The 19,327-nt window shown below is 42.6% G+C and overlaps 1 protein-coding gene across 1 annotated transcript in view; it reads right to left on the bottom strand.

Annotated features, from left to right (window-relative positions):
* Positions 1-19,074, bottom strand: part of ZBTB7C (zinc finger and BTB domain containing 7C) — a 672,139-nt gene extending 653,065 nt beyond the window's left edge. Inside the window, exon 1 of the mRNA XM_085629533.1 lies at positions 18,844-19,074. The gene's annotated coding sequence lies outside the window, so the exon portion shown is untranslated. The remainder of the gene's footprint in view (positions 1-18,843) is intronic.
* Between the last annotated feature and the right edge of the window lie 253 nt (positions 19,075-19,327).

Raw genomic sequence — 19,327 nt, forward strand, 5'->3', positions numbered from 1 at the left:
TTTTGATTTTTTAAAAATTTTATTTGTAACCCAGGCGAGCAAACCCAAGAATGATGTGGTTCACTCTAGCCAAGTGTTCCATTAATTCATCATCCGTCAGATAAATATCATTCATGTAGGACAATACCTCCTAATCGAAATTTTGAAGTACCTATGTTACCCTGGCTGAAAAGAGCCCAGGGCTGTTCTTACAGCCTTGAAGTAAAAAGCAAAATTGATAAGGTTAACCTAAAACTGAAAATGCGGTCAAATATCTGCTTCCAGGCGCTATATTCTGGCAGAAGAATCCATTTGAGATATCTAGTGTTGTTTTGTATTTCTTTCGTACAGTGTTATTCATTAGTGCGATACTATGTGTATTGTTTACTGCAAAGGTGCATGTGGAAGTGTCCAAATGTCTGTAGTTTAAGACCAGACGGTATGAATTGTCCGGTTTCATTACAGTAAACAAGGGATTATTCATGGGCGAGGTGCAATTTTCTATTACATCCTGGTATTCAAGTTGTTCTAGGATTTCCCTAACTTGTTTTTTAGCTTCATGTTTTATTGGGTACTGTCTCTGGAGTTGAGGAACAGATCTTAATGGGATTTCATGAGGAGGAGCCTCATCATCCCACCCAACATGATTTCGATAAAATGCCCACTCCTGCATGTATGAATGTTTAACTGATTCTGGAACGAGGTCAGAGAAAGCAGGTAAAATTGCAATTTCTCCTACTGGGCATTCCATTAAGAACTCAGGTGGCCAATCTTTTCCAGCCAATAGAATATTATACCCATAAGTTAGGTTCTCCTAAAAGAGAGCCTTGATGTTCCTGGGTATGTCCCCCTCCATTTGAAGCATTATTTCGCATAAACGATTGTGGGATACTCTTGTATCAGGTTTTTTCATCGTGATATGCTCATTCAGCGCTACTACCACCAGATAATCCATCAGGTTCAAGAGAGCTATTGTGACTTCAGCTGCGTTGTCCATCATCGTCACTGCCCATTCGCTGTTCAGAAGCAGAGTCCTCAGTAGTCTGGGCATGTCTTATTTTAATCCCTGCTACTTTCTACTTTTTTAATTGAGATTTTTGAGCCTTAGGCTTGTCTTCTTTAAGGATGTAGTCTGAAGTGCGATGTGTTTCCCTTTTCGGCTAAACACTCTCTTCAGACCTGCGCTCTGACCATCCACCTCTCTCGGAATTCATATTGGATGAATCCTAAAAGGAATGAGAGGAACGTATATCAGTAACCTCTCAGGCTTTCTAATGTTATCATGGTTTCTTAAATTGTATTTTTATAAGTGGACTCCTGCTTAGGAGACACACCCCGGGATGGTGTCTTATTTTGTTTATCATTTTTTTGTTTATTGCACCATTTCTTCGATCGAAGAATCAGGTGCTTCCTTAGAGTTATCCTTTTCAAAATTACTCTTAACCTGCAGTTTCCTAGGTCTGGCTCCCAAATTATCTCTACAAAAACAACAGTTGATGGACAGAATGCAGAACAATGTCATACATTTACCCCAGTACAGAGATCTGGGCCTAAATCCATCATGTTTTGCTCACCATGCCATTCCAGTTTGAACCCAGCCATATGCAAATCAGCCTTGACCCTGTGCCTCATGGGAACAGTCCAGCCCGAACTGCCAAGCCAGGTCCTCCCTGGACTGGAAACAAGCATCCTAGGACCGGTTTCGGGGTTTCACCCCTCTTCAGTCAGGATAGCTTGATTCCAGTGGCATGGAGAGCACAGGACTCACGTCTGAGCATACCCGTCCCACTCGGGTTGACAAGTGCAAAAACAGCAGTTGATGGACAGAATGCAGAACAATGTCATACATTCACCCCAGTACAGAGATCTGGGCCTAAATCAATCGTTTTTTTGCTCACCATGCCATTCCAGTTTGAACCCAGCCATTTGCAAATCAGTCTTGACCCTGTGTCTCATGGGAACAGTCCAGCCCGAACTGCCAAGCCAGGTCCTCCCTGGACTGGAAACAAGCATCTTAGGACCGGTTTCAGGGTTTCACCCCTCTTCAGCCAGGATAGCTTGATTCCAGTGGCATGGAGAGCACGGAACTCAAGGATGCTTGATTCCGGTCCAGGGAAGACATGGCTTGGCAGTTCGGGCTGGACTGTTCCCATGAGGCACAGGGTCAAGACTGATTTGCATATGGCCATGTCTGAACTGGGGTGGCGCGGTGAGCAAAATAACGATGGACTAAACCCAGATCTGTGACTGGGGTGAATGTTTTGCCAATGTGCAACATTCCGTCCATCATCTTGTGTGTTTTGCTCCCAAATTATCTCTGCCTAGCGTAGCATAAGTTTCTTCGATAATGTTAGGAAATCCCCGCTCCTGCTGTGCAAGAGTGAATTCCCTCAGGCATTGGTGTGTATAGCCAATGCTGCTGCTTCCCCTTTTATGTTACTTAACATAATGGTTGATACCACGGCAAAGTTGCCCATCAGTTTAATCTCCAAGTCTAGGACAGATCCCGCCCTGTACTCATTCTGTACATCAGCTAAAACTGCTATTGAAGGGGTACATGAGTTCTGGTGTAAACTGCATTGAAGACTGTACCCCAAGTGGTACAATCTTCCAATGGGGGAGCCATCCCCATCAGCAAGCAAATAGGTAATATTTTGTGTTTGTTCTGCGGTCCTGTATGGGGAAAAACCGCTTCAAGCTGACTTGTTTTCTGTGCTATCCAGAAGGAAATTTACTCCCGACTGGTGGGAACTTTTCTGATAACGGCATTCAGCTCCTGAGGGCTGATACACGTAGCCGCCAATTGTGGTTGTGCAGCCTGATCCAACCACGCACAGGAGTCAAATTGCCAATATGGACTACTCAGAGATCTATTGACATTGATGAACTCCATATCACTGATTCGTCTCACAAAAGCAAAATGAGGACCTATGTGATCAGATGCTGCTGTGCTCAGAGCACTGTGTTCAAAAGAGGTCAGGCAGAAACGGAAAGCGAGAGTCTGATGGTCCTTTGATGCTGACCCGCTAAGGGCTATGACCACTAAAGGACACATGGTGACTGCTCACTGTCCAGGAAAGTCCATTACATGAGATTCTCCGCATTTCAAGCACCTGCCTCGACGTTCACCAACTACAGGTGTCTGGAGTGAGACATGTCCATCTGAGGAGCCAGAGAACCCAACGACTGTACCAATGTCTGTCACCAGTGCCAGTCATGGACACTTCTCCAGTATCTCCGCAGCCTCACATAACCAGATCGGGGCAACTGGTTCAGACACCAAAATGACTTATTGAAGAGTTGCAATGTATATATGTATTATTGGTACTTTTTATTTAGCATAGGGGGAGATTTAGTGTCTTGTGAATTTGAGATGACGGACCCTTTTGGTTTCTGACGGACTCCGTAGAACAGTGACGTAGGTGCGTGGGTGTAGGTGATAGAATTCATGATTAAGAATGTTCAGTTAACGGTTACACACTGAGGAATAAAGACATGTAACACCAAGCTCTGTGTGTGGCATAATCATTTGCATGTACCCAGGCAGGGAAGAACCCTGCAGCAAATTGTCATAAACTTCTTGCCCTGCACCACCTAGATGATTAAACAACAAAGCTGTGTGTCTAACAGTATCATATTTCTTGGCATCAATTGCAACCATATAATTATCAAAGACCCTAAGCCAGTTTCTCCAAAGCATTGGTGTTTCCCAAGAAACTGTGAAAAAGGAGGTGGTTGCACAACCTTGTTCACATTTGCCATTACTTCTAAGCAATGGTATGTCACAGATACAACAACTAAAATCGATGACTGCACAGTTATTGTCAAATTCAAATTAGAGTTCGGTCGGAACACAACCTATAGTGTATAGAAAATAGAAACTTGTAAATACTTGAATAGTAGCTATCCAGACAAAATCCTCATGGTCGATGTTTAAATCCAAAACCTCAGTGTAGCAATTAAAGCTGACAAACAGCTGTTTCCAAAAGAATAAACCAATGAATCATTCCCAAACCAAAATGTCCGCCTAAAGCGTGTGTGACACATGTTAACGTCAAAAAGTACTCCAGCAGTCGGGTGCACAAAAGAGTGTGTCAAAAGGCTGAATTTGTTTAGCCCATTCGCGACTAACTCACTCATCAACGACCGTTACAGAAATCCAAAATGACAAACGGTAAACAAAATAAATTTTCAGTAGTCTTGCGGAATTAGAGAAGAGTAGATAAATTAGATGACAACTGTACCTTCCTGAAATGGCAATGTACAGCTTAGCCATAGCTATAAAGTTGCAAAGCGAAACAAAACACACAAAGGATCCATAGCAGCTAAATTCTTGATGTTTATTTGCAGTAAAAGACCACAACCACTCTAAGAGATGTCTCTGCTGTGAATGCCTAGAAAGAATTCCAGAACACCACACACCAGATGACATCCCCAAGATTCTACTTCCATAAACACCCACCATCCGCTCTTTTCAATCACACTCTCCAATGTAAATAAAAATGTTGCATTCAGAATAACCACCCCAATACTCTCCAACTCTCTACACAAATATTAAAAGTAAAATCCCATACATCCACCACCCTCCATGGCCACCCTCAGCTACCTTCCTCTGCCACCCTATGGACCTTTTCTGACCCTGTCAGCCATGACCCATGTTGTAACTTAGAGTCAACACTGAGCTTGCAATAGCTGTGCATATTCTGCTGTCAGCATGTGGAATAATTCCCTGTCAGTCACGGCTTTGCAGACACCCACGACTGACAGTTAAGACATCAGTTGGCAGTGCCAGACTGACGCACTGCTCTCTTGTTATCAGCACGGACTCAAGAAACACAGAAAAAAGTGAGTGAAACAACACGACTTAATCCACAATTCCATCCCTTTGGTCGGGTCTGTGTGGACCCACACGAGGCAGGGGAAGATCAAGGAAGAATGTACGTCCCCAAGTACCTTCACAGGAGTGCAAATAAAAGATTTACGTTCACTGCTGAGGTGTAGGATCAGCACAGTTACATGAACTCCTATATTCATGCTAATGTCTTTTAATTGAAATCATAGAAAACAACCTTGCCCACAACCACAGGATTGTGTGTGAGCTCATGGAAAAACAATATCATAGAATACCATTACCGAGAAACCATTTCACCTAAACTGTTTAATGAAACAATTCAAAATGAATGGCATTTACCATTTCGTAGAAACCAATTCATGGAATGTCTTTTTGTTTAAAATTGGCTTTGGCATATTTGCATTTTTAATGTGTAAATGTTGCTGGTCTTATTTCAGAAACAAGAGTTGTTGGATAAATTAATTTCAGTGTTTTACTTTAATGGACCTTATTTCAGATTTATAACTTCTACATGGTCAAAACATTGCTTTTAATTCACTGCCCCCCACATCACCTTTAAACAACCCTGCCCTTACCACCCCTCACAACCCCTAAACAAGATCCATCCCTGCCCCCTAAACACTACTCACTATGCCTAAACAATGCCCATCCTTGAACCCTAAAAGCCCTTTCCGCCCCTAAACTCCACCTATCCCAGAAACCTAAAAACCTCTCACTACACCTAAAGTGCACCAGTCCCTGACCCCTAAACTACACCCATCGATGAATCCTAAAAGCCCTTCCTACCCATACACTCCACCCATCCCTGAACCATAAAGCCCCTCACTACCTCTAAACTCTACCAATTCCTGAATTTTACAAAGCTCTTTTTATGCCAAGCCACCCATCCCTGACCCCTTAACACTCATACCACAGCTAAACTCCACCCATCCCTGAACCCTATATAAATCCTCGCCACCCTAAAACACCACCCATCCATGACCCCTAAAAAACTCTGCCCATACCTGAACTTTAAATACCCTTTCTACATCTAAACTCCACCTATCAGTAATCCTTAACAGCCCCTCACCACCCTAAACTCCTTCCAATCTTGAACCCTAAAAACTCTTTACAACCTCTAAACTCTACCCATCACTGAACCTTAAAAGTACTCAACAGCCCTAAACTTTGCCAATTCATAAAACCTAAAACCCCTCAACACCCCTACGCTCTACCCATCCTTGAACCCTGAAACACCTCACCCCCCTTAAACTCTACTCATCCTTGAACCCAAAAGCCCCTCACCACCCCTAAACTCCACTCATTTATGATACCTAAAAAACGCTCACCACCCCTGAAATCCACCTATACCTGAATCCTAAGAACCCCTTTCTATGACTGAATTCCAGTCATTCCGGGCCTCTAAAAACCCCTCTCACCCCTAGACATTACACATCCTTGAACCAAAAGAAGCCCTCACTAATCCTAAACTCCACCCAAATTTTATTGTAATTTTGGGGGTTTTCTTAAAATTATCTTTTCTTTAAAATGTTTCCTTTAATTTTCGATTTACTTGTATTTCCTTCAAATTGATTTTTGATGGTATGGTTTCCTCCAATGTTGTTTATCATTTTTAATTTTTCTCCTAATTCACATACATCACAACCACAGATGTCAATATTGCAGACAGGAAAACCTTAACGGCCTACTATTAAGCAGATGTAAAAGAGAAAAAAGAGATCCCTTGTGAATCATGCAAGTGTTTCGCGCAAATGCACATGCGGTGCAACTGTTCATATGTCTATGGACATTCAATGCTATAACTCAAGCATAATGTAAGTGTAAAGACCAGCGCCGCAGGTGCCCTATGCAGAAAAAGTGCTATGAGAACAATTAGTCATTACATCTCAGGTAAGCACAACGAAGGTCATTACATTGCACCCTCTACGTTAAGAGTAATTTTACTTTGTATCTTGTGTTCCCAAATCATAAGATGGGAGTGACAGAGGTTTCACACTACGATGACTTGAATCGTGATGTATATTAGATTTGGATACCTTGGACCCAAATGGAATCTATATGGACAATTAATTTCACCCAAGTTCACCTACGATACATTATACAATTAACTGTATTCTCGTAACATTTTTATATACCTTTTTCTTTGTTTTACAATGTTGTATCTACAATTGCACTACAGATGTGGAATAAAGTGTGGATGACTTAAGAATCTGTTTATGGTATAGTTTCTTGAGATAATTATGATTGGTGAATTTCAGTGGTTTTGTAGATTTAAACCAGCATTTTTTAACTGACATCTTCACCTAATTAAAATGTCACTTTATCTTTTGGTTTTTTTTCACAGAATTTCTAGTTTTTTTTATATAAAGTAATATTTTATAACAGACGGAAATCTAACCCCTGCCACACACATACTATGGCCATGCGAGTGAAGTTTGGCCGCAAGGCCTGGTCAGTGGACAGGCCCAGCATCCAAGCCCTGGCGGGCAGCCAACCACCCGCACTGCCAAAGTCATGTGCTGTGGGGGTTTGCAGCCAAACCAGCCACCCCCCACTGGCACCCAAACCCTTATATATTAAGCAAATCTATCATCTTTCTCCAAAACTCACCAATAATTTTAATGAAGTGTATATTGCATAAGTATACATGATGCAATGTTTATTGATATTTAAAAATATTTAATAACGTTTTATTAAAATACATGTCTGTGACTCTTTCTTTTTCCATAATTTTTATTATTAGATTATGTGGGTGAAAAATGTGAACATAAACAGTCAGAGACATATACTTAAAAAAAATAAAACAAACCTGTCTCTGAGGCAGTGTATCTTTTTTATACATCTTCAGGTGACATAAAATGCAGCCATAGAACTAGACCCTAGAGAGCGCTGCTCTCCCAGCTGTAGAACAAAAGCTCCGGCCAGGAGACCAACTGTGTTTTTTCTAATGTTGCTGAGAGGCTGCAGATCTCCGTGCAGTCCCCCACAACATTCATAAACAATTATTCGTGGTTCCCCTGCCCCTTCTAGGGACATCACCAAAAAATAAAACATATATGAAAATAGCCCTCTGAGGGCATTTTGGGGCACCCCTTGAAGAAGCAGTGAATAATAAATCAGCGGCTGTGGACGCTCATTTATTATTCACTTTTTGTGGGGGGGGGGGGTTAAAAATGTCCTGGGTGTCCCTATCCCACCCAGAACACCTACTTCTTTTTTTATAAGGGGAATGCAGAGGAGTACAGTGTCCCCATGGCTGCATTTATCATGGCCGGGCAGGAGCTGGCAGTTTTGTTTCTATTTAAGGGGTGCCCCGGTGCCCACCTGGGTGACCCAGAGGATTATACTTGTTGGAGCCTGCAGGTGGAGGCCCAGTGCCCTCACAGCCTGTCGGCTCCCTGTAGGAGCCACCCTTTTTTCTTATTTATTCAAGTGGGTTGGCCTGGGGCCCACACGGGGCACCCAACAGCTGCACCTTCGGATGCTGCAGGGGAGGTCCAGGGCCCCTTCAGTTCCTCCTGCTCACCTGCCTGCACCCATAGTTTTTGTTTGCTCCCACTGGGCCGGAGCAATTCTGTGCATTTTCCCTGCCTGAGAGCGTCTAGTGTCTTACAGCCCCAGGGTAAGCGGGTTCGGACCTTTTTAGGCTCTCGCAGGGGGGCCGGGTACATCCCTTTCCTTAATTTATATATGGGCCGGGAATTGGAGACCCTGGGGCCTCTTGGAGGTTTAGGGAGAAGGGCCCTCCTGAATGCCATATGTGCCACCCCCAGGTCCTGGCCCACCCCGGTTATTTTTTGAAACGTACGAAACCCTACACTTTATTTTATTTTACCACAGATTTGTAGATTCTCCATGAATTTGCTGCAAATTTTCAAAAATGGCAGGGTTTCTCTAGGACTCCTTCACCAGGCCTCAGGGGTCAGGGTATCACAACCCTGCCCAGTTATGTATTTTTTCATGTTTTTCCTAGTTCTGACCCCCCCTGTGGCCCCCAATGTTGAGCATGGTGGCTGCACTGTGTAGGCACCAAGGCACCCACCTTGAAATAATGCGGGCCCCTGGGGCCAAAAAACGGCCTCCCTCCACTTAAACAAATACATGGCCCTGGGGCATGGAGTCCCTAGGGCCTTCTTAAGGCTACGGGAGGGGGGCTGTGCGGCCACCCTCCCCTTTTTGTACATTTAAGCACGGGGTGGGCTCCCTGGGGTTTTAATAGTTTTTTAAAAAGGCCCTGGGGATGGGTTGTCCAGGCCCTAAAGAGGCTCGGAGAAAGAGCTACACGCCCACCCCTTTTTTTCTTGCTTGGGACCCTGAGGCAAACCTTATACTGCCCATGGCCATGCGCCGCTTGGGGTTGGCTATCTACTGGGGATTTAGCTGCAGGACCTGGCTGTGCACAGTGGGTGTTGGTTTCATGTATGGTAATAAAATATTACTGTACATGGAGAAAAAAAGGAGAAATTCACTGAAAAAAATAAAGGTTAAAGAAGTAACGTTATAGTGTGGTGTGATAAAAAGATCTGTTTTTCTTTTTTTTTAAATCTTTGAAATTCACTGATAAAAATAAAGGTTGAAGTGACGTTATAGTAAGGTAAATGTGTCAATGACAACATTAACGTTTTGAACTGAAAAAAGCACAACAATTCTAACTTGCTCCCCGCTATGCACTGCCTGTGACCTCACATATTACATCACTCATGACATGTTCTATGACATAATTTATGAAATCACTGATGACATCTCAAGTGACAGCATTGATGGGATCACTGATGACATCACTGATGACATCATCCAAGTTTCTTTTGCACATATTGCTCTATAAACTAGTATGGCATTAGAGGGCTGAAAGTAAGTACACAATAGCTCAGAATAAAATGAAGCATCGTTAATGTCATCACAGATACAACTCCCTTGGGTGTGGCAAGCATGGGTTATGTGCAACATTGACCCTGTACCACACACTTCACGGGTAGCCTAGCTCACTTTAAGAATCAACCACAGATATATAGGAAATCCTCATTGCAAACGGTGTTCATTCTGTATACAACTATTTAGACAAAGCCTAGTTCCTCAAGATACTCAATGTGTGTTTCAAAATGAATGCCCTACTACAGACAGCTTTTATCTATATCAAATCCCTCACAGTCATCGAACCTACAGTGAAAAATGAAGTGGGTACTGTAAACAGTGTTTACTCTTTGGAGAGAGTTTACTCCCTACTGCACTGTTTGCAGACAGTGAAACTCTCATGAGAAATACACCACATAGTATTAAAAAGTATCTACTAAGAACATTGTACTCTCTATGCAACACTTGTCAAAAAAGACTCTGTTCACTTAAAATAACCAAGGTCTGAAGGTGCTAAAGATTATACTCCCTGCAGCCTTCCTATTGTGGGGAAAACTTTATAGATAGCCCATTTTCTGATGAGGAAGGAGCATAGGTCAGTACCTGGTCACACAGTCTTCTACATTATGTTAAGACTGTCATGATAAGACAATTCTGTGTAGTAACACAATGATGCTCACAATACTCAGTATCTACTGTGTAGGCTTTTTAACCTGTTGGAAACTTTTTCTGCAGAACCAAAAAGCTTATGTGGAACATATTGGACACAATTCGTCAATTTACATCTGCACACAGAGTTAGTCTTCAATACAAATATTTAAAACGTGTTTTGCACACATTAACACCCATTAGCTGGACACAGGCAGTACAAAATTAGGTAGAGAAGTAATATGGAAGTTACCCACCACTATGTAAACTATAAAACAAACAAGCACACTCATTGGATGATGATGATGCCATCTGTGATGTCATCAGTGATGTCATCAATGATGTAATTTGAGATGTCATGAGTTATATCATAAATTATGTCATAGAAGATGTCATGAGTGATGTAATATTTGAGGTCATAAGCAGTGCATGGCGGAGGCGCAATTTATAGTTAGCTATGCTAACTATAACTGGTGATTTTCTGTGTTTTTTTTTGTTCAAAATGTTAATGTTGTCACTCTTATATTCACCTCACTATAACGTTAATTTAACCTTTGTTTTTTTTAGTAAAGATATATATCTATATATCTATAGCTATATCTATATATATATATATATCTATTACCTACTGGCGGTTGCCAGGAGGTAGTTATAGTTAGGACCGTGTTTCCATCGGAAATCTCAAAATTCTATTTTGAATAACTTTGGCACCAGTTGACGAATCCTCGCGAAATTTTCAAAACTAATGGGGCGCTACGCTCCGCTCCTACCCTGAAAGTCTCGGGGTGATTCGTCAAGCGGGGGCTGAGAAAAAAGGGGGGTCCCAAAACGCGTTTTCCCCATGCATTTTTCCATAGGACCTTTAGACCAAGCTACAGCCCGAACGGCTGAACAGAATTACTTGTAATTTGGCAGAGAGGGAGTCCGCAGGTCAAGGATGTGCCTTTTGTAGGTCTGGTGTAAATCTGTTCAGTAGTTCCTGAGAAAATAGCATTTAAATCAATATATATATCTGTAAGCGCGCTCCGTGCGCTTACCGTAAGCTTACCGTACGCGTACGGTGCCGTGCGCGAGCTCAAATCTGATTGGTTGTCACATGACTGTAAACATTCGAATCGGACGAAATCAGGAAGTGTCGGCCGCCATTTCGTGTGTTTCACACAGAAAAAAAAAAGGAGATAACGTGAAAAGGGGGCAAGGAAGAGAGTTAAAGACCCCCTAACATTTGAAAGGGGTCAAAGAAGGACACAAAAGTACGAAAAAAACATTTATTAATTTTAAAAAAAAATCGCGGGGTACGCGTACGGTAAGCTTACCGTACGCGTACGGTAGAAAAAAAAATAAAAAAAGAAATAAAATTCAGATTTAAGTGTTTAGATATTAGGGGGCTCTAAAAAGAGCCGTTGTGTTTATGAAGTGATTTTTTAGTGGTACCTATAAGTAAGTACCGATGCAGAGTCTAAGGTTCAAGAGGAAGACTCTGTTCCCTTCATCAGTGAAGTGTACACCATCTCCTCTATAAATGTCTTGCATGTTGTAACGCAAGTTGTTGTGGTAAATGGAACCCATACCATGTCTCGGAGGAAAGCAGAAACAGATTTGTTGACGTGCTTTCTTGCTTTGTCAATCTGTGGACAAAAATGATTGGACCAGTTCCATTTTTGCCTTTGGCATATGTTAGAATACGCAAAGGCAGTTTTAGGGAAAAGTGAAAACAGTTGTGCAAAGGTCTCCTTCATAAGCATTTCCAGACCTACCCCAGTCAAAGTGCCTAGGTCATTGCCACCACAGTGCACTATTATGAGGTCAGGGTGTTGGATTTGCATGAAGGATTTCACCAATGGCATCAATTGGTGCCACTTTAACCCTCTCTGACCAATCCATTTAATGTCTACATTTGGCAAAGCAAGGTCTCTCACCATACCTGTTTTCTCTGCATACTTTTCACTCCAGAAGACATAGCTGTGCCCTAAAATCCACACTGTGAACATCTTCAAATGAGATCTGGATGCACTCAGGAGGTGTATTTCAGTAGAATGGGAAAAAGAAATGAAAGACAGTTTGGAAATTGAGGCATACATATTTTTTTAAAATAAAAAGAACTCATTGGCTGTTTCACACCATTCTACACTAAAAACTAGGCTGTAGGTGTAAATTTATAGAAGCATGTTTTGTATTGGTACAGAAAAATGTGTTACCAAAGAACATTACTATGGATTTGCTGTTAGGTTTGAAAAGTCAAGCACTCTTGCACTTTGAAAATGAAACATTGTGTGGTGAACTTCTGACCTGACTCCACACAGCAGTGTTCCATGAGCTGTTGCTATGGTAGCAGGCAGAAGTCAAGTTGGGGGAAGGGTACTAGGCAGAAGTCAAGTTGGGGGAAGGGTACTTTTGGAAAAGGGTTGGTTTTCAACCAATAGAAATGTGTGATTACATTTGAAAAAAAGGGGGAAGCACTGAGATTTGAAATTAACATGTATATGTGTGGAAAAAGAGAGGGAAACATTGCCATTATCTGGTTCTGCTGAGAGGAGAGAGGTGTACAGAACAGAGATCCTGGCTCTGATAATCTGCTGTTTGAGTGCCACATTTCTTTCACAACTAACTAATTTTAAAGGTGAGTTATGAGTTTGAGAGGGGATGTATGTGGTAAATTAAGAAATGAATAATAGAATTGGAATTCCTTTTGTTGAAGTTATGTTTATCATTTTGTGTTTTGGGAGAAATTTAAATGTAAGGAACATGTAAAATATTATGGACTATGTTTTCACCATAAATTAAGGTGTACTGGTATAAATGAGGAATACGGTTTACTGCATAGAATCAGAAGATGACTCTGTGTGCAAAGAGGAATTGTTGTCAGAGATTTATTGCGTATTACTCTGGTAATTTTAGATTTGCATTAGTAGGAAAGGGACAGCTATTTTTCTGCAGAAGCAGACTCTTTGCACACACCCAGCTGTTTACCCTGTAGAATCATGCATAGTATTAACAACCGAATGGGGTTTGAGGTTGCAGTGAGTAATGCAAATACATTCAACATCACTAAGGCTGGTTGCCCTTGTTGGAGTGTAGTCATTCACCCAGGTTACACATGTTCCAGGTCTCAAAAAGCTATTTGGACATGTGCTGTTTTCAGATTCTGAAAAGTGGATTGAAAATGTGTCAGACTGTAAAAGTACTTATCACTTGCCAAAAAAAGAGTAGTAAGTGTGCTTTCAAATTGGCAAAGAAATTTCGTTTTCTGCCTAATATCAAACCATGACTCTGTGTGCAAAGAGGAATTGTTGACAGAGATTTATTGCGTATTACTCTGGTAATTTTAGATTTGCATTAGTAGGAAAGAGGCAGCTATTTTTCTGCAGAAGCAGACTCTTAGCACACACCCAGCTGCTTATCCTGTAGAATCATGCATAGTATTCACAACCGAGTGGTGTTTGAGGTTGCAGTGAGTAATGCAAATACATTCAACAACACTAAGGCTGGAGTGTAGTCATTATTAATCCCTCAAGGACCTTGTAATGTGGTAATTGTTTTTTAGTGTTTTTTAAAAAAAAATAAAAAATACGCTTACCGTACGCGTACGGTAAACAAAAAAAAAAAAAGTTTTTAAGAATTTTTTTTAAAAAGTTGAGAGGTAAGGTTGGCTCTTAAAAGAGCCGTTGTGTTCATGCAGGGACAGAGGAAAGGAAGAATGGGAATATTAGCTGGTAGGACAAATGTGCTGGTCTATTCTGTTGTTAATTAGGGGAACACTGGTCTCCCCACGAACAATTAGACCATGGCAATTTGAGCACCGCATTGTAACCCTCACAAATCGATGGTTAGTTTCCAGAGGACCAGAAAAAGGTGAATCTCCCCCCACAGATGAAGTGATGTCATGAGTGATGTCACTGACCATGTCATGAGTGATGTAATATGTGACGTCATCAGCAGTGGATTGCGGGTGCGCGAGTTATAGTTAGCTTAACTAACTATAACGGGGGAATTTCATTGGTTTTTTACGAGTGAAATGTCCAGCTAACTATAACGTGTGTGAAACCCATGGTTTTTTCACTGAATATAGATATAGATATAGATATTTATAAGGTTAAAAGGTTAAAGGGATATTATCGTTAGAAGAAAATGATAGTTAAAACATAATATTTTAAACTAACAAAACCGCTGAAATTCACCAGTTATAGGTATCTCAAGTTACTATAACTATGACTATAACTTGCACCCCCGACATGAACGGGTTATCATCGATGATGCCCTTTCAGATGTTGGGGTGATGTTATCACTGATATCATTGAACATGTTATGAGTGATTTCATATGTGAGGTACTTCACAGTGCATGCCATGGGCACCACGGACACTCTGCATTGCAAACCTCAAATCTCTGTTTTTCTAGCAAAGTTTCTAAGCAGGTGCTTGGAGTGGTAAAAAGGCTTTTGTCATTTTCTAGCTTGCCGTGGACGGCATTTCCTAATCTTATGCTTAAAGGCTTTGCTAGAACAACAGACCTTTGAGGTGAGCAGTTTCAGAGCATCCTTGGTGTTGCAAGGTCCTCCATATAAAGGATCTACCCCCCCCACCAAAACTTGGAAACTACCCAGAGTTTCCTGCTTTATTTTCATTGTGACACTATCAGCCTGAAAGAGAATCGTCTACTTATACTGGGTGCTCCCTTGTGTCTGGAGAGAGCTATAGCTCTCCAATGAGCTCTAAATAGAGTGAACCATTCCAAGTTGGCTTTGATGGTATATTTTGATGCTTTGATGGATATTTTACCAATTCAAAGTTATAATACGGTGCCATGAGTGGTAAAAGTATTTTGTCATTTTTCAGGTTAGCATGGAGGGCACCAGCTAATCCTATACTTAAAGACTTTGCCGTAAAAATGGCAAAAGGCTTTGTCACTTTCTAGCTAGGCATGGATGGCACTGTGCTAATCCTATGATTAACAAGCATTGGCATAGCCAATAGGTCTCGCCTTTGGGACCTTATAAGTGTTTAGCAATGCAACAGTAGCATAACTAAATACTTATAAGGTCCCAAAAGCGAGACCTATTGGCTATGCCAAGCGGCCGTCAAAGTGAAAGTGATTGCGATCACGATCAAACATCAAAGCGGCCGTGAAAGTGAAAGTAATTGCGGTAAAGCGTGGCGCGCGCCCGTGCACATGCACTGTAGCTCTAGGCTGGCCTGGTAGCACTTTTTGGAGCCCTCTCAATAAGACTCGCCAGACCAGCGCATGCGCTGGGTCAGGCGAGACCTAAAAACTCTCTTGGAAAAACAGACATTTGAGGTGAACAGATTCAGAGTTGCGCTGGTGTTGTGGGGTGCTCCATTTAAAGGAGCTGCTCTCTACCTAAACTTGGGAACTACCCAGAGTTCCCTGCTTCCTCTTTTTCATAATTTATGCGGCACTCTAAGCCTGAAAGAATATTGTCTTGATATATATTTATATAATATCAATGCCCAAACCACCAAATTATTTTCTCAAATGGCAACGTTAATAATGATATAAATATGTGTATCAGCCCAAATTAGATTCATGTTACCCGTGCCAGCAATATAAAAGACATAGTCAGCCCTCTCTGTAGTCTTGGAGTTCACTGGTCTCACTGCCATATTTTGCACACACTTCCCTACACGTTTTGGTTCATAACGGCGATATGTATCTCCAGCCTGCGAAGCTGCAGTCTGCCAGTTTCCTTTCCATTCCCTCGACTATGGCAAGACCTTTTAGCTTTTTCACATGCATGTAAATGTCAGCTCGCAAGCTGTCCACGCCATACGTGGGAGTTTCCGGTCGAGTCCTGGGTTCATTCTTTGCTCTTAGCTTTTTGTCTTTGCACCATAGATGACGAATGAAAAGTGCCAGGATGCAAAGTGAGAGAGTCCTGGCTGACTTACTCACGTATGATGATGGATGACTCTATAGCTCTCAGTTGTTGATAGGCAACACCGGGCACAGCTGATTGGCTGCCAGTTTCTCTAAAAGTCATGGAAGCCTCTCACAGGAAACACTGTCCAGCAAAATAGCAAGTATAGCTTTTGCCCTGTCACAATACTTCTACCGGCGACAATATATGTAAATCTCACTTCCGGACTCGTGGCAGCTAACCATGTATTGGATGTGTTTTTTTTATCATTCCCTCCAGACGAGATTAGGTACATTTTGCACTACTAATACTGTTTCTGCAGGTTTCTCCAGTTTACATTGTATGTTGCTGCTCCGGTAAAAACTGATTTTGGTTTCTCTTTCTTTTGCAATCACAATAATAAAATAAACAAATGCAGCGTCCGTAACATTTACAATGTATAACATTAAACTAATTTTGAGTGGAAATCGATTTACTCCAAATTTACTGCAAATGCAATATAAATAGTGCACAACCAATTTGCTTGATTTTGTTCATTTTTAAAAGACTGCCAATAAAACCCTTTTTATTTATTAAAAACTGTAGTATACCTGTTAAATGAATTATAACAAAGAAAATGTGTCGTATATATTTTTTACGGTAATCTCACATCCTGTTTACTCCATGTTTGCATTAGTGAAGGTATCTGTGCAAAGCACTGGAGAAAAATATGTCAGCTCCATCCCATTCCGAAATTAGCACACACAAAAAGAGGAAGATAGCATTTTGTCAGTTTCTGCACCAATCCAAAGTTTATGTAATCTGACACCTGATTGGCTACATTCATGAGCTCCAATGCAAAGGTATAACATGCGGTAACATTTCGCAGTTCTAGCCCTGTGCCGGGTATGCGATATTTTCAATGCGATCCATGCACTGCATCTTTCTGGCCTCGTGTTCACCTGATCCTGATGTTTACAGCTGCTGTCACTTCTGTGCTGCTGGCCTATCAGAGCACAGGTCTGACTCTCGACAGACACATCTGTAATGCGCCGCAGCTGTGCCAGTGTAGACCAGGAGGGTCCAGCTAAGCCCTGACAACTGACTTTACTACACCCCGTGTCTGCAGAGGTTCGAGGCGAGCAGAGTCACCTCAGATGCCCCGGTCGGCTGAGCCGACAACACGGCTGGAAATGGCGGCATTACCTATTGTTGTTCGCCTGCATCCCGAGTTCAGTCAAAGTTTAAACCTTGGACTGCAAGCAGACTAAGAAACGTAGCGCTTACATTTGGACTACAAGCAGACTATGAAACATAGCGCTTACATTTGGGCTACAAGCAGACTAAGAAACATAGCGCTTACATTTGGACTACAAGCAGACTAAGAAACGTAGCGCTTACATTTGGACTACAAGCATACTATGAAACATAGCGCTTACATTTGGACTACAAGCAGACTAAGAAACGTAGCGCTTACATTTGGACTACAAGCAGACTAAGAAACATAGCGCTTACATTTGGACTACAAGCAGACTAAGAAACATAGCGCTTACATTTACTGCCGATAACAGAAAGCGTTTGTCTTACTCTTTCATTTTTCAAGGCAAGTAAAGTTGCCTTCCAGGACGTAATACTTCTCTTGATGGAAAATGTATTCATATGCGTCAAGTTGTAGTTCAAGAGTTTTAGACTGTAACTGCCTAGCGCCCAAAAAATAAATTACATTGTCCCGACTAAAAAAAAAAAATACAATCTGAAACCAAAATTAAAACAGCAATTACCAGTTCCAATATGAATTTGGCTTCTAATAGAATGTGCTCCATAGTAGTTCACGAGAGGTCCAAACCCCATGTGTTGCCAGCTGGCTCGAGAAAGAACCACTTGTCACTGGTCGACTGGAATTGAGAGCATGAAACTACTTCTCGACTTTGGAAGGCCAGTGATGTCTACAGACTGGCTTCTGCTGGGCAGAATTTCCTTTTAATCAGTTCTCATCATGCATGCAGGAACCAGCGACAAAACTGCTCGTGCGTCGTTAAGCCATTTAAACAACTCCTGCTACAAAGCTGCGAGCCAAGACTTTCCCGGCAAGATGCTGGCGAGGCTGCTAAGTGCCAGCCTTATGGTTCATAATTAGGGCTACACGTGCCGCTGGAAATTAATGAGAAATCTGAAAAAAATGCGCCTTTGGAAGCACCCTGCAAAGGCATGTCACGGGTAAGCCAGGAAAATATGACATTCTGGGGCAGGTTACAGTACAGGCGCGCGATGTTTTACACCCACAACTGAATAGCTGAAGTCGTAATTCACTCGAAAGAGACTGACTACCAGCTAAGAGGCGCTGGGTGCTTTGTTTTTTTACTCAGTGGTGCAGGTAATGCTGGCGGTCCCAGCTCACTGTTTGTCTGTGCGGAATTAGCGGAGCCCAGACAGGGCAGCTGTGTGAAGGCAGGTGGAGTGAGACGTCAGCCTGAATCTAGGACCACAAATCACACTACATTCCCATTCCTGAAGCATGAGTACAGAAGATATGACAAGCATGAGAGGGCACTTCCACCACTGTCTCCCACCCAAGATGCTGTGAACCAAAATGCCCCCCAGGGATGGACCCCTGACAATAACAGCGCATGCACCTGCAGAATGTGGGCTGCCGTCCGTACCTGGCTCAGACACACCGACACAGGTCAGGAGGGCTGCGGATGGGGGCTGGGGTGCCCCAGTCTGCTCTCCGAGGGGGCGCAGCATCCTCCAGGCACTTCACAAAAGCAACTTCCCGGGCGGCGGAGGGGCGCGCAGGGCGCAGGCTGGAGGCGACGCTCGTGCCCGCCAGGCGCGGTGTCTCCGGCTGCACATGGGAGGGTGGACACGTAGGCGAAGCGAGGCTGTCTGGAGGCGACAGGGCCAGCCGGTGCTTTGAAACTCCTCGCTCCGTGGTGAGAGCCTCAAACACATCCCCTCATCCCTCACGAGGCAGCAGGGTGGAGCCAGCCCAGCACAACCTCACGGCTGGCTGCAGCGGGAGGACCTTTAAAGCAGCAGGGAGGCTTTTCATGGGTTCATTGAAGGGCGACCAAGGAGGGCTTCGCAGCGCCACAGGCCGAGCTAGGGGGACTTCACAGCGCCTGTGGGCCAGCAAGGAGGGCT

This window comes from Triturus cristatus, chromosome 2_1, assembly GCF_964204655.1.
Source record: "Triturus cristatus chromosome 2_1, aTriCri1.1, whole genome shotgun sequence".
Taxonomy (NCBI): domain Eukaryota; kingdom Metazoa; phylum Chordata; class Amphibia; order Caudata; family Salamandridae; genus Triturus; species Triturus cristatus.